At 38.7% G+C, this 19,510-nt stretch overlaps 1 protein-coding gene across 3 annotated transcripts in view; it reads left to right on the top strand.

Moving 5' to 3' along the window:
* The window catches only part of RERE (arginine-glutamic acid dipeptide repeats), a 241,109-nt gene that overhangs the window by 19,276 nt on the left and 202,323 nt on the right, over nucleotides 1-19,510 (top strand). The gene's annotated exons all lie outside the window — the stretch shown is intronic.

The following is a 19,510-nucleotide window of genomic DNA, read 5'->3' as shown; positions in this document are numbered from 1 at the left end:
AATATAGAATGATGAGTAAATGCTTCTGGGTGGTGAAACTGAGTGTCCAGTGCAATGTTTCACACTTAAAAAAATCAAATGAAACAAAATAATAACTCTTCCTGATAAGGAAGAATGCAAAGGACTTTGGCAAAAATCAAAGGGGAAAGATAGCACTTAATTTGGAAATTAAGTATCTGTGGTGAACTTGCGTCCATCAAGAAATGATGCAGCAATAAAGTCCCAATCTTTGATGTGTACTGAGGCTGAGTAAAGGATGCTTTTAGTTACATCCAGTTGTGAGTAGCACTGGCTTTCCTAAACAGCTGTTGTTAAGCTTCTGTAACCGTGGCATGAGTTCATCAGCGACTGCATCATTGGGAATGGAAATTGCACTTGACTTAACTTGAAGGATCAGATCATTGACATTCAAGGGACAGAATGCAGTCAATACTCCCCAATTCTAATAAAACTTGGCAGCTTTACAGTGACAGCCAAGCATCATGCCTGGAGACTTTCACATTTACAGATTTGCCAGTAATAAGTCTGCTGACCTTGTTTTTCTAAAGAACCATAAGCATTTGTTTGATGCAGTGGGTGGCTGCTGTAAGACGGGTAGTTCATCTCCAGCTGGCTCCTAGTCTCTTGGATGTTCTTACTGGATAGTGTGGAATGGCAGGTATGGTCGTGAGGAGAGTTTTGGTATTCCCCCCAATTTAGATGTGAATGCCTGCAGACTAAAGCCCACCCATTGTTGCTTTTTTGCATTAATTCTCCTGTGTATCAGTGTGTGTGGAGTAGACTTCCCTACACCTTGCCTGCTGGAAGCTGGCTGCTAGGGTGGAGAAGGGTGGTGGGGTGTGAGAAACCACTGCTCCAAAGCTGCTGTGAAGAGACAGGAATGGAAATGTATAGCGCCATGACAGAATGCTCTTCTGAAGCAGCATGAGGAGAAAATAGTCATAGTCTGTGACAGCGGAATCAATAGGGCCTCTGTTGAAACGAATGAGAATTTTTATCTCTTGAGGCTATTGTTGAGGGCAGACTGAGGCAAATGTTTAATGGGTTCATGCTTTTGAAATAATTCTATAACTGTAAGGGAGAGGAACATGCTTTTAAAAATTGAGTGAGCAATTATGAAAAGGAGGTTAGTCGCCACTTCTGTAAATGGTTCCTTTTGTCACAGTTGAGTATTCAGTATTTGAACAAGCATTGGGGAGTCAGCAGTCAGAGCAATCACAGAATTTCTGTTTCTGTATTTGTGTTGTGACTTCAGACTTGGTGTGTGGTGATTTACGTGTCTGTAAAATATGGGTGTCTGTCCTGAAGGAAGCTTAAGTATAGAGGTAGAACTTCAGGTTTCAAAGGGAATGCCTCTGCAAAATAGAACCTCAGACAAATATGATTATGTACCAGCATCTCTGTCATTCTTGAATTTTGGCATTTAATTTGTCCCACAGGATGGCTTTGAAAAGTATGCAATTCTCAAAGTGCTGATTGACACTGCAGACATACTATACTAGAACTTTGCAATCTAGAGTCTGTAATTGACTGCAAAGGAATTCATAAATATTTAGGAACAGTAATGGTAACACAGATTACTTAGTAAGAATGCAGTGGTACATGGGAGTAGTGAGAAATGGGCTATTCTAAGTCTTTCAAGTGCAGTACCTGTTTTTCCTGGTGCAAAGCAGATGACAGAGTAACAAATGATTCAGGAGTGTAACGTACACATGCATAAGTGTTATCGTAAACTGTACTTGAATATTGGCAAACTGATACTTCTGCCAGCTCATGAAGTTCTTGATATTTTTTTAATTTTTTTGGTACAAAAACTTGAAATGTGTGGATGCTCTATTTTTGTTTTTGACAAAATAGTTGTGGATAGTATGATGTTTTGGCTAGGCACGCAGCTCACAAATCTCAGAAGGAAGAGTGAGAAATTCCAGCTTGAATTTCTTGTTTATAGAACACATGTGTGCTCATGCTCTTGCTCTCACCGCCTTCATGTATGTATATATGCACATATATATAGCTGCGGTATTCATTATGCAAACAAGGAAAAAATGAGTGCTCACTGGATTGCTAGGGTTGTTCATGCTTCAGCAAATGATTCTAACCTACTAATTTTGTTTAAGGTGGGAAGTGTTTACTTGGGTCACTTGCCAAGTTTGATACTTTCTTGTTTTGTTTTTAAAATGCTCGCAGTACCAAAAGCCTTTGTACATCTTCACTTCAATTACTGTAGAGGGAACCAGGAAAGAAAAATGCTTTTTTAAAAAATGAAAGAATAGCCTGAGTTTCAGAAATACTAAGCTGAAGTGATTTTTTTTTTTTCCCTTTACCTTGTCAAATTAACATGATTGCATGTTTCACTTTTTATGCTAAAGAGTTTCTGATCTTCAAAGGCAACTTTCAAAAAGACATGCTGGTTCAGCCAAGGAGACTAATATTTTAGAAGGAATATTACCAGTAATAAAAAAGACAGTTATGATAGCTTGCATTAATTTTAATAACTTTTTGTACAGCTCTTGAGTCAAGATGTGAGGAATTAAAGGGAAACACGGTTCTTAGTTTGACTGCAGTGTATTTATACCTGATGCATAGCATTATCTCGCAGAGGTGTGTAAAAAGGCTGCATGAAGCCTTGTTGTGTGGCTCGCTATAGTAGTGCTGTAACAGAGGTGGGAGTTCACTTTCTGATCTCTGTTTAGGAGTCGCATGACCCTGTACCTGTATTGTTCCTACCTGTGATCTCTGCCATTCAAATGGGGAAAAATGCTATGAAAACTATCTGATTTTCAGTAGCATTGTGTTTAGTAGAGGGTAAAAAAGTAATGTGGTTTGTGGTGCTTAAATTCTCTATCCTGTCCATCAGAGGTTGGGAAAGAGGATAACCCTTGTTTTTTCAGATATTTTTGTGGTCAAATTAATATTCATTTGCCAGTTTTGGTATACCTGCTTTGTACTATAACGTGACTGACGTAAAATGCTTTCCATTTAATTTTCTGATGTTGTACCAGCAGCTCAATGTTAGTAATACACCGTGCAAGTTGATCCGTTGGCAATATGGGGGCCAGAAATATCAGCTTAGTTTCTTCTGGTAGGATAGTGTAATAGTTCATCATATTTTCCTTCTTTTAAGATCAAGTGGAGATTGATATGGAAACTTATGAGTCTTGATTCCTTTTCCCCCCCTTCAGATTCAGACAATACCCGGCAAACACGCTGGGCTCCGAGTACTTCTGGGGCTTCAGTTTGTCTCAGAATAATTTAAGAGATGGTGAATGTAACAGACCTAATCAAATACATGCAAATAGCACAGTGAATATTCATGCAAAAATAATAAAAAAAAATTAAACTTAACTGCGTTGTTAGAAACAACATTTTATGCCTGACTGAGAAATTTATCTAGTGAAAGTGGTAAACAGTATTCTTGACTTAAACTTGAGTAAAAGCTTGTTTTTAGTTTCTTATTAACTTAACTTACAGGTTTCCCATAATACTGCAAATAGAAAGTAAGGAAAAAAAGGGGGGAGCAAGGATTAGAATATTTTTTTTTTCCTGAAAGGCCTGTTAGCTGGTGGGATGAGTGAAAGAAGCATTGTGAAATGGGATGAGAGGAAAACAAGAAAGAAATGGGTCTGTCTTGTCAGAAAGTCAGAACTCTTACGGCGGAGGTTGGATGGTTCAATGTTAAGGTACCTTCCCATGCCTTCCAGTGGTAGGGGTGGAATGGCTTGGAACTGGTGGGTAAGCAAGAGAGAAAGAAACTAAGAGCTGCCTTCCCTGCCTCCCCCCCTCCATAAAAGGTGCAAGTATTTATTTTATGCGTGCTTAATATTGCTTAGGAATAAGAGATCCTAATACATCCGTCTGCCTTTTCATGAAGTCTCAGTTAGCTACACAAGGCATATTTTCCAAAAAGATGTAGCATCAGAAACAAATGTAGGTCTTCCGCTTTAAGTGTGGGGTAGAACATCGGAGTTCCTGTGAAATGTCAAATTTCATTTATCATGCTCACCATCAATAATGCACCAGATGTTTTGACTGCATTTAGTTTTGCATTAAATTAAATATAGGCGGGGGTGCAGGATGTTCATCTTTAACACTGTCAGAGCTGGTGCTGTTGACAGCTACGTTTTGTGTTCTGTGGGGTTTTTTTTGGTGTTGTAATTGTGTGTGTATAGCTTGTGTGTTTATAGGTGTCTTGCTTATATTAAACAATTGCTCTAAAATTAGTTGGCTTCATTCAGATAAGCTTATACACTTAATACTGCTTTGAACAGATTTTTTTATTCCATCCTGTCACTCAATTCTTACATTATTAGCTTAATAAGTAATTGCATTCCCTATCTGCAAGTAAAATACTTGCTGAAATGGAGGTAAGGTTCTAAATGGTAATAATTATATATAATACTTCTGTTGTAAGGTAAGCAGAAAACTTCAAATGGGTTGTGTCTCATACTTAATAACACCTTTGTCTAAAATGCACTCCCCAGCGGTTTGTTAGTGTGTAATACACAGCCTCCGTAAATGCTAACTAATGCATTTGGAATTTTCGCTGGGAAGAGCTGATACCAGCTACACGCTGGCTGTTGGGAAGTGTATCTGCAATGTGATTCTTAGCGACGTGTGGAAGCAGTGGGGTAATTAAGATGGCAAACCTTGGAGATCTAACATCCCCTCCCTCTTTCCTTAGAAAATCAGCTACATCATTGAAACAAGACTTGAAAAGCACGCTCTGAAGCCAGAACAAACACCCTGAAATTTTTATCATAATGTTGCTTTTAAAAGTCCTAAATGTCCTCTATTTAAAATGAAATTCTTTTGTATTAACCTGCTTTCATATGCTAGCTTTCACCAGACTGCAGAATTGCCTGATTTGACTTTCTAATGTAACTGTAATGAATCTTCTGGGAAATGGAGCGATTGAATGCATATACTGTGCAACTCCATTGTAAAATATTCTGTCAGATCTGCTATATTTCTGATTTTATTTTTTTTTTTAGGGGAGGGGTGTCCCCATCAGGTATTAAAGCCTGAACCAAATGTATTCTCTAGGGAACTTCAGGAGCTCAGTGTGTAATATTGCCTTGATTAAATATATTTTCAGCACCACATACATAAATACGCCGGGCGATAGTATTACAGTTATATTAAATTCAAAGGCGTGTATTTGGAGAGAAAAGAATAAAGATGAAAATTATTGGCAGATAGTCTTGTAATGGGCACAAACAGAACTGCTGGGTGTTATGCATGCACAGATAGCAAGGTGAAATATCTGGTAGCCACATAAAGGCTGTATACATCTGTGCATAATAGTTCATAAGGACACTTCTGTAGACATTGTTATCATGTAAGCACTATATTCTGCGCTTTAATGTAGCAGCTGGTGAGCTTTTTAAAAAGGGATTTCTGTGATACATTTTTTTTTTTGGTAACTGGTGTATCCATAGTGTTTGTAATTGCTATAATATGATGTTGTTTTATTTGTGTGAAGGAAATTGAACACTGGAGTTTAATAATTAAGGATTTATTAGTTAAAACCTTATGTCATAATTAGCCAGATGCTGCTATGTTGAAACAGTTAGCTGCAATTAGTGTTTTTAAATAGAAGGGTCTTGCATTTAATGCTGTATAGCGTTGACTTTGAAGATTTCAATCTTTGGAACCTATTGAAGCTTAGTGTTGAAGGTAAATTTTCTTTTTGTTGTAATGAAAGGCAGTAATCTTACTGAAATGCCAGGCTAGGTAAGTGAATTTGAACAGTTTAAGTTTGGTTTATTTTTTCCCCTAATGTGACATTGAGTGTGGAATGTGCGGGGGTAGGTTCTTTTGTCTGTTTGTTTTCTTTAGGCAAAAGGTGTTTCTCTAATGCAATGTGTGTGTATGGACTTTTTTTTTGTGTTGGGTTTTTTCTGTTTGTTTGGGTTTTTTCAAACCTAGTAAGAAGAAAACTGTGGCTGGATTATTGTGTTTTAGCCACAGATAATCCAACCACATAGGCAAGCATCTGATAATACATATGTAGGAGAGCTATAGGTATTGGGGATGAAGGATGCGTGGGACAGGATTTTTAAAAAAGTGTTAGTTTTTTGTCATGGGCAAGTATTTTTTAATAATACCAACTTGAGTGGTGTGATGAAGCGTACGATGGGTCCTCCTGAGAGAGGATGATTATACTGGAGAAATATCAAACTATGAATCATTTACACTAACCTCTTGTGAAGCACAGCTTGCATTTTTAATGAAGGATGATTGCATTTCATAAACAGACCTTTAAAAATTAAAATAATATTGATCCACTTTCATGCAGCTCTATTAAAACAGTAAGCTATATATCTGCTTCTAATAGCTATAGGACAGATTATTTTTAAAAATATACCAAGGGTGTGCATAAACTCTAAATAGAGGGTATATTTTTCTGTCAAAATGCCTTCTTATTCTGTAGCTGTACTTGCACAGTGTCTGACTCATGAACAAAAAGACCATTTGAAAAATATTGCATATACCCTATGTGAAAGAGAAGGAGTCCAAGTATCTAATACTCAGTTTAGCACCCAAAAGCCATCACTTTCATGCTTTTGTTTGAGGTCTAAAATGCCTGTTATTTGCACTCTTTCCTCCCAGGGAAGGCCATATCCAAATACTCTTGTCTATTGTCTGTGGTAGCTTTTAGGGTGGTGTTTGGTTTTTTTGGTTCCTGTATCTTTGGGCTTCCTATGTCTTTAAGATGGCTATTGGGACAGGTAGAGATGGCCAGTGTGATTCCTGAGTTGTGTTCAACTTGGAATGCTGCAGTGCATAATTCTCTGGAATCTGTGGCATGTTGTCCTTGGGGTTTTGATGTACTGGAGCTTCTGGGCAGCCAAATTCCCCAGGGGCAGGAGGAAGCAAGCAGGAAGGTGGAGTGAGAAAGATGCTACCAGGATATTCCTCAAATTCTGCGTCAAACTCGGCCTCATGTTGCAATGGAGCTGTCAGATACCTTGTAAGCCATTACAGTCTATTGGATGTGGAGTCTTCCCACGCCTCAGCTTTCTGTGTTTTGTGCCTTTTTGACTCATGGGGTCAGCTTTTTAGTAAACGCTTCCTTGTAAATTAAGTTGAAAATAATACCTGCGTAATATTGGCAGTCAGAGAAGTTCAGGTTATGTCTGTTTCTGGAGAGTAAGTACTGTTGTATCCTGGAGATGAGCAGGTTTAATATATTTGCAGGTTTTGTTGAAATGGGAGCCTTATGATAACTGGTCTCTTGAATTTCCTTTAATTATGTACACATGTGGGCCAAAGTTATATTCAGGCCCTGGGTTAAACTGTTACACACTAAAATTGAAGAGTAAACAGAAGTGGCAGGCGGTATTGCATAGCTCTTCGGAGTAGTAGATTAGATTATTCTAAGCGATTTTCAATGTTGAAACATAAGAAATATAGATGTTTCCCCGACTCTTATGATTATTGCAATTTTTTTCTTTTAAATCTTAACATTATGTATATTGCTTTCTCCATAGATTCCAAAGTACTTTACAAAAAGTGGAGTACCACTCAGTTTAGAACTGGTGCTTGTAAAGGCCATACTGTATAGACACTAGCTTGTTGGTTGTGTCACAGGAGACTCTTGGAAATCACATTTTCAGAGCAGTGGTTGGTGTAGTCACTAAATCTCCTTTGCATCTGCACGTGCGTCGGTGGTGTCTTTGGGGAGGGGGCCATGATATGTCCTTCGCCAGAGAGGATAGGAAATGTTGGCAGTTGGAACTTAAGGCAGCAAAATAATTGAAGAGAATTATCTAGAAGTGCCAGCTTCCATCGTGGTGGTTGGTACAGCTTCTGGGAGGCCAGTTCTGCCGAAAGAAGGATTTCCCCAGCAGCGTATTTGCCTGACAAGGCTCTAGCTGATCTGTTTGTTGAGAATAGTTTGTGCAATGCTTTCTTCTTGAAAGTACTGAGCTGAAAATTGCCATGAATAAAACTAGGCACAGTTTATATACTTGTGTGTGAGGGAAAAAATAATAAGTACTTAATTTGGGATGTGTTGTTGAGTCCCATGGCCAAAGGGCAGATTTCAACTTAAATCTGTTTAACTTTAAAATGCAGGTAGTATATTGTAAGATGAAGATGAGTAAGTACAAAACAGGTTTTCAAGCCTTGGAGAATGTTATAATTTTTGTATTTTTCCTGAAGATAGCCTTTTTCTTTTGTCAGTTGAGTTGGGCAATTGAAATAAAGGCTGGTGTTGCACAGCAAAGACGTTCTGTGGACTTACCTCCATATTGTGTCAGTACTTTCTGTTACCCTCTTTTCTCTCTGGTTTCCTTTCATATAAAATTTAATTCCTCAAATCCATTGTAGTACACTGACTTGCATCTTCCTGTCTCTAAAACAAGTTAGATACAAATCAGCCTTTTGTCAGGGCGTTTGAAAAACGCAGCCTACGGTTGGAGTCAAAGGCTTTAAAACCCATGTGTGTCACTGCTTCAGCATCGGGAATTTATTTTACATGTTCCAAGCGTACGTGGCAAGTGTACGTGCTGTTTTATCTACAAATGAAATTTTTCTACCAGTTGTTGCCATTTTGCATTCTGTTTTTGTAATCATCATCTCTTATAAAATGGCTTTATTGTTCGCTGATCAGGTGTATCCTGACATAAATAAAACATTGGCAGTAATTGGCTGTGACAGATTTTCAGCACTCCCTCTTCTCTCCAGCGTGTAGAGCCGCTGACAGTTACAGGAGGCAGCTACGGAACCCAGGCCTCCCATAGCAAAGTCCCTGGGGTAATTGGCTTTGACGGCTACTGGTTGCCGCAATAATGCTGATCCATGAGCTTGTGTGAGCTGCATAATGCCTCAAGGATTTTGTACCCATCAATATGTCCTCAGCTTGAATCATTTTTTCCCATACTTTTTCTGTGGCAGTTTATTAAAAGAAACGCTTGCTACATTTACTGTGTATTTGGTATCTACACAACCTCAGCTGTCATGGTAGATGAAAACACTATCCTGCAATTCTGTACAAAACTCTGCTGTATGTCTGCAGCTGATACAAAGAAAACTTCTCCTGCAATTGGTGGAAGACGCTGGCAGTTCAAGACTCTTCTTTATGTAGGTACATCGATGTTTTAAAATTAGCTGTGATAATAAAACATGATAGTCTGTTGGCAAGGGCACAACTGCTTTTGTTTGTAAAACTTAATAAGTGGTGAGACAAACCGGAAAAAATGGAAAGGCAGAGACGTTCGTGCTAAGTGAGAACCAACAGTTTGTCAGTTATAACCACGTGTTTGCTATCTTAACTGATAACTTGGATATCTTTTGCAGTGTCTGGTGGAAAAAATAACTCATAGTTGGTGGTATTGATCACACTTGATCTTATTACGACATTCTGAGAAATGTAAATTGCAGCAAATCCACCTTGGTTGGATCCTAATCAACTGAAAGACCAAAGTTACTGGGTTCTTAACCAAAATTGGCACATAGAGCTGAAATGCACTAAGGGGAGTTCTTAAAATGGGATTACTTCTCAGCTAGAATTACTGCTTGCTCATCACTTAAAGCAGAATTTTTCAAATGAAGTGTAGGCTACAGTAATTTACTACCTCAACAGTAATTTACTACCTCAACAGCAATCGTGGTTGTTTTGGGGAAGGAAGTTGGTATAAATATCCCTGTGTAACTTTGTTCTCAGCTAATTTTAAGGCTCTCTGGTTAGGGTATCTGTTCTAAAGGATTCCAGTAGTCGTTCAGGGAACACTGTACAGGAATCCAAGGCTACAATGGCTGGGAAGTACCTGCTCCTGAAACGGATACTGCTGCTTGCTTAAAATAAAATCCTTTTGGCATACATCAAACCAACCTGCACCTGTAGTGGGATCTGGATGAGTAATTTCATCTTTAAGGATGACAGTGACTCAGGGAAAGGTCAGGGATTTCTTTTGGTTATGTTTCATTGCCAGACTCTGCTAACTCACTAGAACTACTTTTTTTTTTTAACTTGTTTGTGGTAATTCTACTGTGGTGTATGGGTTGGTAGTCATGCAGTACCACTGTGTTTTGATGACTCCTCTGGGGAAATATCAGATAACTTATAGTGGATATTCTGCATCTTTATTTTTAGAAACAAAACACTTCCCAGAGAAACAAACCCTCTGGTTTAGTTGTCATTATAGGGAGGTCTGGCAAAATGTTAAGTTCCTTGTTGTGCGGACTCAGCTCTGTCTTGATACTGGAAATAAAAGGTGTCTTTTTAATTACATACTACAGAGAGGAAGTTTAGGATCAATGCCTGGCTGGCTGTTCGCTTTTGGGTTCCAGTTTTCTGTGGCAACAAAAAAAATGCTTCCTACTTAGCTCATATTTTATGAGTTTGGATTTATAACTGTTTATGTGTCTCGAATCTTTAGGCAAAATCCTGAAGCAAGGTATTCCTTGTTGTGTGGTCTTTCTATTGGTGTTTTGAAGGAAAAGGTACTGAAATGTCATTCCTTCCACCAGATGAGCACGAAGGACAAATAAAATTTCAAAAATAGGATTTCCTTTTTTTTTTGTTAGATTATCTTCCCTGGAAATTACAGCAATCATTTCAGAAGAAACCTTTCAGAGGCAGAAAGAGGAGTTTAAGAAGCTCACTTCTGCCTTCAGAAGTACTTTTAAATTAGAATGCTGCAGTGTAATATTTTTATCCTTTTTCAAGTTGTTTGCACTGTGACCTGTCAGACACGGATTCTGTCCCGTTCTGGCAGGTAGAACATTGTACACTGAAGGTCATGTTCTGCTTTCCAGGTAAGCCTTCATTTGAAAGCATAATCATATTTAAAACCATGCAGCCTCTGTTGTAGTGTGGTATTGATATCCCTCCCACCCTAAGAACCAGAACCAGGGAATATCGGTTTTTCAAATATGCTCAGCAAAGCCTTAGGAATCAAAAATGGCAAAATGCAATTACAGGCTAATTGATTAATGTAATTACATGTATATTGCACTAAAGCTGGGTTCTGCAACATTAGCAATTTAATTACAAAATGCATTATGATTCTAAACCTAGCAAAAAGTATTTTGCTGATAGATGTAGCTGCTATTTCTGATCCTGTTTTCTGCAAAAACTAGTTTTAGCAGCTAGTGTATGAACAAGCAAAATGATCTAATTTGCATCAGAATGAAGCTTGCTCTGGAAATTTAAGCACATTGCAAAATTTCTTACAAAACTTAAGAAAAGTAACTTTAATTCTTGTGGCTTTTGACTCTTGCATGCAAATTCGGTTTTTAAATATGTTGTCAAGTGCCAGGTGAATGTACTAAAGAGGAATTATTTTTGTCTAGTATGTGTCGTCTCATCTTCTCACTCTTCCTCCTTTCACTTCTAGTTTCGGCTCTTTCTTTCACAGTGTAGAAGTATGAGTTTCAGTGCAGGTTAATTCAGCAGCTGACCCTGCCTAGGTGATTTTTTTTTTTAAAGCTCATCTTCATTTCGAAGCTCATCTTCATTGGCTTAAGTAAAACACTTGATTTGTAACTTAAATTTCAACAAGAGCAGCAACTGCACGTTGGTGTGGCTGAAGATCTGTGTATACAAGCGAAGGACTGCGTGCAGTGGGTCTGGAAGGATAGTTACTCGGCTTGGACTACTTCTGTCTTGTGGCAATTTGGGGTTTTTATTTTTATTTGGGGAGCAGGTAGTGGACTTCAAAAGTGCAAATACTTTGGATCATAACAGTTGCCTAAAGGTACCTGTTTGAGAGAGGGGTTCGTTTGTTTGACTTCTAGGTTTTTGGAAGAGTCGTGGATGCTGTTGGAATTGGTGTTCCATGGACAAAAGCTGGCAGTGGTCAAGGCATGCTGCTTGTGTTCTTTGGTCTGCTGTGTGATCAGGCTCGTAGGGTGACTTTCCTTCCGTCTTTTTCCTTTATTCTTTTTTTTTTTTTCCCCTTCCCCTCAATTGGTTAAGAATTGCTTCCTGGCGAACAAAAAAACCCCAACACTCTAACGAAATCAACCAAAGTGTGGATTTAGATTGCAGTATTATCCTGTGTAGATGTGTATTTTTCATGAAGGGTGCTTCATGTACTGTTAAACTAGTCCATTTGGGAATAAATTAAGGTAACTGATACTTTTAGTTGCCTTAAAAAAAATAATAAAAACATCACATGCTATTGCAGTTTTACTCCCAACGATTTCTCCACACAGATAAGCTGAACGCTTGATCTGTTTCAGCTCCATTCCTTCCTCCACACCTTTACATAAGAAAATTGCCACGCCACCTTCTGCTAGTTGCAATGCCATCTAGGTATGTTTCTAGCTTTCAAAAGCTCTTTAAAGTGACTGGAGGTAACGGCTTGTCTCCCGTGCCTTTTTACGTGCGAAGGCTGACACGACCCGGCCATCTTTCCTAATGCCCAGGTTCTTTCAGAGTTCTATGTCCGCTTTACTTTGCACTCTGTCTGTAAGCACGGGGGTTCTTATGCCTGTTTTACCCTTGCATGTGTATGTTTGGGGTGGGGTTTTTTTTTTGGCTCTATGTTGAGGGAAGATAATGCATTCTTCGTAATGCTGGTACCAGCCACCCAGTGTTCAATTGTTTTCATTAGAGGGAGTTTCCTCCACAAACTGTTAGTGTGTATTTGAAGAGAAGTGATACAGTGGGAAACGGTTGTGCTGGGAGCTGCAGAGGGTCCCTATCAATGGTTGGAAAAGGCCCTAGTGAGGACCCTGTTTGCTCTTGTCTTCTAAATGAGGAATGGCACAACGAAGACCGCTAAAGTAAGGGTTATTCTGGTGAAGCCTGCTTTTTTGTGTAGCCTGCTGGTGTTGCACAGGCAATAGAAATAATTGCTGGGCCTGATCCCTCTGCTTTTTGATGCAAGCAAGAAGCAAGTGGTGACAGGCGGGAGAAGCTAATCCCTGCGGTATCTGTACAGGGAGCAGAAATGTGGAAGGTTGTTGCACTGGCCATCTCTCTAGCATTAATATTAGAATAACTGTCGGTAAAGGTCACAGTCTTGCTGATCCAATGTGAAAGCTACGCAATCTTGTTAGCAGATACTGTACCATACAAAAGAGGATTATGTTGCAATAATAGTTCAGAGTGTATCTTATTGCTCTCCAAAGGAGATTGATTTATTTCCAGGTGTATGAATGACGAAATACAAAACTTGAGTTAACTTATTTTCCTAATAAAATGTACACTTCATGTAATACTTCAAATGTGCTCTTCTAAATAACCTCGTAATGATCCACAAGCTTGCCCTGACTTAAGAAGATTAAGGAATTAATGTCGAATTACAGACATAACTGCAAAGAGTATTTACTCTGTTCGGCATGCAGGAGAGGTAGTCAGTTGACAAACATTAAATGTGGTTTTTTAAGATTCTTTTTTCTTAAAGGAAGAATCACAACTGTTAAAATAATTGTGTTAGTATGTCCTGAGTGTGTGTATGAGAAAAGATGGCATCGGCCAGTGGCACCGTGGCTCTGTTTTGTGAAGGTCTGGCTAAGGATACAGGCAGATGTGCCCCGGGGGTGAAGGTCTCAGTTTAGCTCTGCATCAGACAGTTCCTCGTATGTCAGCGAGGTCTAAAAGCTGAGAGTTTCACAGGCCAAGTGTACGTGTGCACTGCGTTAGAGTTGGTGTGAGGTAATTATAAAATGTCTGAGAAGGTTGGCTGTGTTACGTAATGCTAATGGAGTGATGGTTCGATAAACACGTTAATACAAGGGAGGGAGACGGTGCACGGGCTTTTGCTGTGGGAGGCATAAATGTTTCTGCTGAAAGCCGTGGCATAATTTCCGAATGTGTGTTTCAAATTCAGTGTAGCTAGTTAAAACTAACATGTAATGAGTTTTAGCTGTAAATGTAGTTTTAAGTTGTAAACGGCTTACCTTAATCTTTCTATTTTGGTCAAGTGAAAGGGAAATGAGGTCTGAGGAAACGCTCTTTAACAAAAGACGGGAAAGCTCCCAAGATTACTTATCTGTCAGTTGAATTGCAGGTAGTGCGTTTTTATGTGCACAGCAGTTTGCTCATTTTCAGAATTGGAGCAGTAGTGGTTCTACAGAAAGAATGGGTTATGCTAAAACAGTGGCCAGGCTATTGATCCTTTTTGAAAAAATAATCTGTATTGAGAGATGTAGTAAAGATTTGTAGCTATCAAAGGCTCTAGACTTGTCTTACAATAGATGCTTTTTTTTAGCCACTGTTCTCAATTATTTGTTGATTTTGATGTTCAAAGACAAATAAAGATATACAAAGGCACGAGCTTAAAACTCCGAATTGCCTTTGCACTGACAACTGTTATAAAACTGTAAACTTTGTATGAGTAGAAGTATAGGGCTGTAAACAGGACGTCTAGTAGGTGTGTTAGCTGTATATGACACTTAACTCACAGCCTCCGAGGTCTAAATTTACAGCTTTTGTGGCTCAAAATGCAGTATCTTACAAATTATACTATTAATCCAGCAATGTTTTAGGTAGTTTGGCACTTATTTACATCAGTATATTGGTAAAGATTACATCCAGAATGATTTTAAGGTGTGGGAACCTAATGTTAACCAGTGTACAGCAACTGCTTTATTGCGTATCACGGTCACCCACACAGATGTGTATTTCTGTTTGTAAAAAGGCATATAGGTAGTTGCTATTTTGATATACTGATTGAAACCAAGAAAAAAAAAGTCACATGTATAGTTTTCAGGGAAGACACGGCTTTATCGCTAAATTACACTGAACGCGCTAGGATTTCTGAGATGTTTTTTGCAGTAGCCTAGCTGGTTTTGGTAGCTGTGAAATAGCTGTTGTGGCTGTGAGGTTGAGTTTTTTGACTTGTATTTGTTTGACAATTGCAAGAGCAGCTGTTACTTTGTGGAAGATAATTTGTGATGGAAGCTTATTAGATCCTTTCTGTAGGCTAGTGTTTCTGCTTGTTCATATTGGAAAAAACTTTTCTGACCTTCCCCCCCCGTATTTATTTTCCTGGCAATGAGTTAGTGTGTTGGAGACAAATTATTTTCTTCTGCCTCTTTGGCTTTATGTTGAGCTTGTTTATAAATAAAAAAACCACCTTTGTTTTAAACTCATTCCTCCTGTGATTTACTTTAAAGGACATTAAAGGATGTAGTTGTTTGAAGATAGCCCTGAATTCTTATGGCCCTTAGAGTTCTTACAGTTACTGCCTGTGTCCAAAAGCAGGGTCCTCAAGAGATCTTTTTGAATCCCCTTAGATGAAGGATGAATATCCTCTTCAAGAAAGATTAGAAGGATAATCATAGATTTTCTGAAACAGAAGATAGGTCTCCAGTGTGAGATACGTGAGTAAAGCTCAAGAGCATCACCTGGTACGTTTACTTGCTTTTCTGGAATAGAAAATGTGGCTCTTAGACTGGAGAATGAAGATGGGGCGCTGGTGGTGGGGCAAACACCTTCCCCCTGCTTGGTTGGGAACATAGGTTGCCTTCATGGCAGGCTAGAACTTGTTCACTCTTCTCAGCCATCGGTTGTGAGTCTGCCTTATTTGGAGGCTTAAAAAAAAAAAAAGACACCATTAAATTCTGTTTTTTCTGTTGGTGTTTTCTTTTGCTCCCAAGGGCTCAGATTTGGATAAAATGAATCACTAATAATTGAATTTATTAGTAGTTTACTTATTGGATGCCCTCTGCATAGCTCCTTTCTTGTCAGTGTTATCTTTTGTATGTACCCGCTTTAAGCAAAAAGTTTATAATCGGTGACCAAGAATTTAATGATGTATTTCCACATGGCAGTAACTTATCCTCGTTTGGGGTTGAAATAGGTCTTTTAATAGTAGCTTGATAACTCAGTGGATTTTTAATTAACTGAAATCACATGCCTTAAAATCTTTCACTTAAAAATAATAATTAAAAACTCCAGTTCTTATGACTGTGAGGTAATCTTAGACACCACCGATGTTAAAACAGATCAACAGATTGCTCCTGCAATCCATAGTCAGCCTGAGAGGGAAAAAAAATCTGAGAAACAGCGGCTTCCTTATTCACTTCAATAGAAAGCTGCACATAAAGTCTATGAAAACAAAACTTAATCTTTATTCAACGTGAGAGAGTTAATTCGCCTTCAAATTGACAGAGAAGCAGCAATATTTTTTAATAGCTTTGTACTTTAATCAGAGGTAGTGTTTTATTTTGCTATCAGCACATTGATAGGACAAATTTCAGGAGACTTTTTTTTTTTCTAGTGACATTTTAATGTCTGCCTGAATACTTACATAGCCTTATTCATGTCACGATGAGGGAGGCAACTAGAGTGGCCAATAAATGGGGCTGGTAATGAGAGGATCTGTTTCTTGCTATTGCTATATCCTGTCATAGCAATGGTAGCATACCTATTCAGCTTTCATGCCTGAAGAAAGAACCATTTTGACATGGACACATGCATTACTTGATAAAATCAAAGGATTTAATGCTGCTTAGGTCTCTTGAGAGTATGCAGGAGTCACCTGATATCTAGAGGAAAAAACATCTAGGAGTTTATACAGAGACTGTTCATGCATACCTTCCTTCAAAAGGGTTCCTACGTGGGGGAAAAAGAGATCAAGATGCTGGCGTCCTTGAGGTTTCAGATAAGAAGCTTATCTCATGGTAGATGCTATAGTCTTTAATGAATTCTTTAGTACTTTTGGAGATCAAAATTAGTAACTTATGACACCATTTAAGGCTGATGAGGATGGATTTAATTTATTGAAATTTGTACAGAAAGGCTGTATGTGTGATAAGCTGTGTTCCTTTGTAGAACATGGGGTTTTTAAAAAAATAATTTATTTTGTGCCTGTCAGTAGAAAAGATGATGATCAACTTCTTTTTAGATAAACTATAGAAATGCAGATAATTCCCAGGCGTATGACACAAAAAGCTCAAGAACTTCTTAGCTAAGCATGTTGGTATTTTTTATTAACCAGGTACATCACTTATTCTGGGCTGTGTCTATGGGAGACATTTCTCTTGTGAAAAGCTTTGGTGTTCCCACAAAACTGGGACAGAAAGTAAAAAGAAGAGAGGTGCTAACTCCAACGTAAGAAAAAAAATTAAGCTTTTCCTGCTCTGTGACAGGTTTCTTAATGACAAAATGGGCTTGGTGACTCCAATGCAGTTCTATTCTTAGCTTTGCCATTATTTCCCACTCTCCATTAAATTTTCTTGGGTAGGAAGATTCGTCAGAAGTGAAACTAGTTGCCGAGTCTCCTCTCTGTGAAGAAAGGGCTCTTTCGGAGATAAACTGGGAAGAATGTTGCAACATCATCATCTCACTGAAGCCAGACGGTTCAGAGTGGAAGTTTGTAAGAGGAATTTACTAAAATGCCTTTTTAAACTGCTTGTTTTGGGGTTTTTTTTGGTTGGTGGGTTGTGTTTTTTTTTTTTTTTTGAGTAACTGCCTCTGGGCATTGGCATTTCAGAGAAAAAAAAACCAAAACAAACACCTTTGTTTTTCCCAGGAAGCTTATCCAAACACTAGGGGTAGTTGGAAGAAAAGGTGCAAAAGCGCATCCATACTGAATAAGAAGCTTTCCTGCATGGTGCCTGTTGTTGTTTAGCAATATTTAAAAGACCAGGAACTTTCTGAACACTCGTTACAGGAAAACCGAAAAATTTTAGGGGTGTGGCATCATTCCTGGGGACGTTGTACTCTTAGAAAAGCTGCACTGGGTGTAGTAAAAGCAACACCCCTTCATAAATTAAACTCAGAGTTCAGTTGTGTACTATCACGCAAGTATCAACAACCTGCTTAAATATGGTAATAGTTATTCAAAACTGCAAAAATGGCTTCATGCAATGAGACACCATTCCACCTCTGCTATTTCACTCATCCCTCCTCCCAGCTGGGACTGGTGGATGTGAAACTGGTATATAGGTAAGTTGTGTAAATTTTTATATATATATATATACACACACACACAAACTGTATGTAAATTTAAAAAGAATACATTTATCCCCCTGATGTCTGAAAAATAACGATTTTACTGTGTCTACTGATATATAATGGGACTGTTGTCACCTTCTGTGTAAAATACTATGGGTTTTTAGAAACCTGCAGGTACCAGTGGTGTGAATTCGTAAAGTAAATGAGGGCATCGGTGTATGGTGTCATTAATAAGGAGCTGACTGTAGAGGGCACTCGAAATCAATATAGTGTTCTCTTTCCCAGCCGTTAACATGCAAAGATGATGTTTCAGTGAGGAAAAGCAATAAAAGTCTCTATATGTTCCTTCTGTCTTTCTCCCCAGCCACACGGCCTCTCAGTGTGTTGGTGGCATGACTATTGGTTTGGCCTGGAGAGTTCATCTGGGAGATGCGTCTTAATTATTTAGCTCTGGGGGGATTCCTTCACCAGGCTTCCAAAACACTGTGAGCTCTAACACCTTACCTGTTGTTTTCATGCTGACTTAAATAATTTGAATGTTTGAAGTATCTTTTTGGGCCTTTATAGAGCATAAATTAAAGGATGAATGGTTCAAACTTGATGGCATTTTCTTCCTGTCTTGGACAAGAGGTAAAATACTGCATTTTTTCCTCAATATATCTGTAAAGAAGCAGTGTCTTGACCTGCTGTGATTTCTAATATTCCTTTCTAGCAGCTAGTAAAACGTGTAATAAAGTACAAATTCCACACTGAGATTTCACGTAGTAATTTTTTTTCCTGTTGTTTATAACTGTCCCTGTATCACTTTATTTTTTTTTTCTTGCCTTTACATCCAGTCTGGTGATCCTTGCCCAGACGACTAAATAACTGTCCTTGGGGAGGGCTTTTCCTGCTTAGAGGTTGTAAAGCCTCAAAGTGCTCGTGGTTCTTGGTTGCTTAGTGTTGGACTGCAGTAGATACCATATCAAATTCCTTTTGGCAGTTGCGGAGCGACGTATGTCCGTGGACCCAGCTGTATGTGACCAAGGCAGAGCACTAGAACTGCTGGGAGCATTTTAGGGAGAGTCTCGGTACTGCTAGTCCCAGCTGTGGCTCTTGCTCTTAAACTAACTTCCTAAATTAAAAGTTCAACTTCTTTTAATGAGTATTTTAAAATGTGAAAAGACAGCATTGGCAATAATTGCATCGATATAGGACAGACTTCCAGGTCACTTAATTCAGCTTTTCTGTAGATTTTCCTCTGAGCACGAGAACTGTTTCCCTAATGACTAAAAAAAGTCCCCAGTTGTTTAAGGTCTTATCTAAAGCTGTAGCTCGAGCTCTTGGTTGGAGAATATTACATCGGCAAATGTAGCGTCTGTTGAGATTTCTCTTCCCTTTGCTGCTCTGTGGCAAGAATGATACATTTCTTTTACAGCTTAAAAGAAAGTCTTGCCTGACTGCTTGGAGTGCATGGCCGTTCTGGGACATGCAGAACTGGGGAGTACAGTTGTGCGGGTTCCCCTCTTTTGTACTGAATATGCCTTGCCTTTTTCCGCTGGAAAAGTTTTAACTGTTTCCCCTTGAATATACAATCAGGTAATACAAAACTCATAATTTTTACCTCTGACTTGAGTGGTTATGAGGATGGTAATTGTTTCAGCCTGATGG

The sequence above is a fragment of the Larus michahellis genome, chromosome 16 (genome assembly GCF_964199755.1).
Source record: "Larus michahellis chromosome 16, bLarMic1.1, whole genome shotgun sequence".
Lineage (NCBI taxonomy): Eukaryota > Metazoa > Chordata > Aves > Charadriiformes > Laridae > Larus > Larus michahellis.
This window is presented reverse-complemented; position numbering and strand designations above follow the sequence as displayed.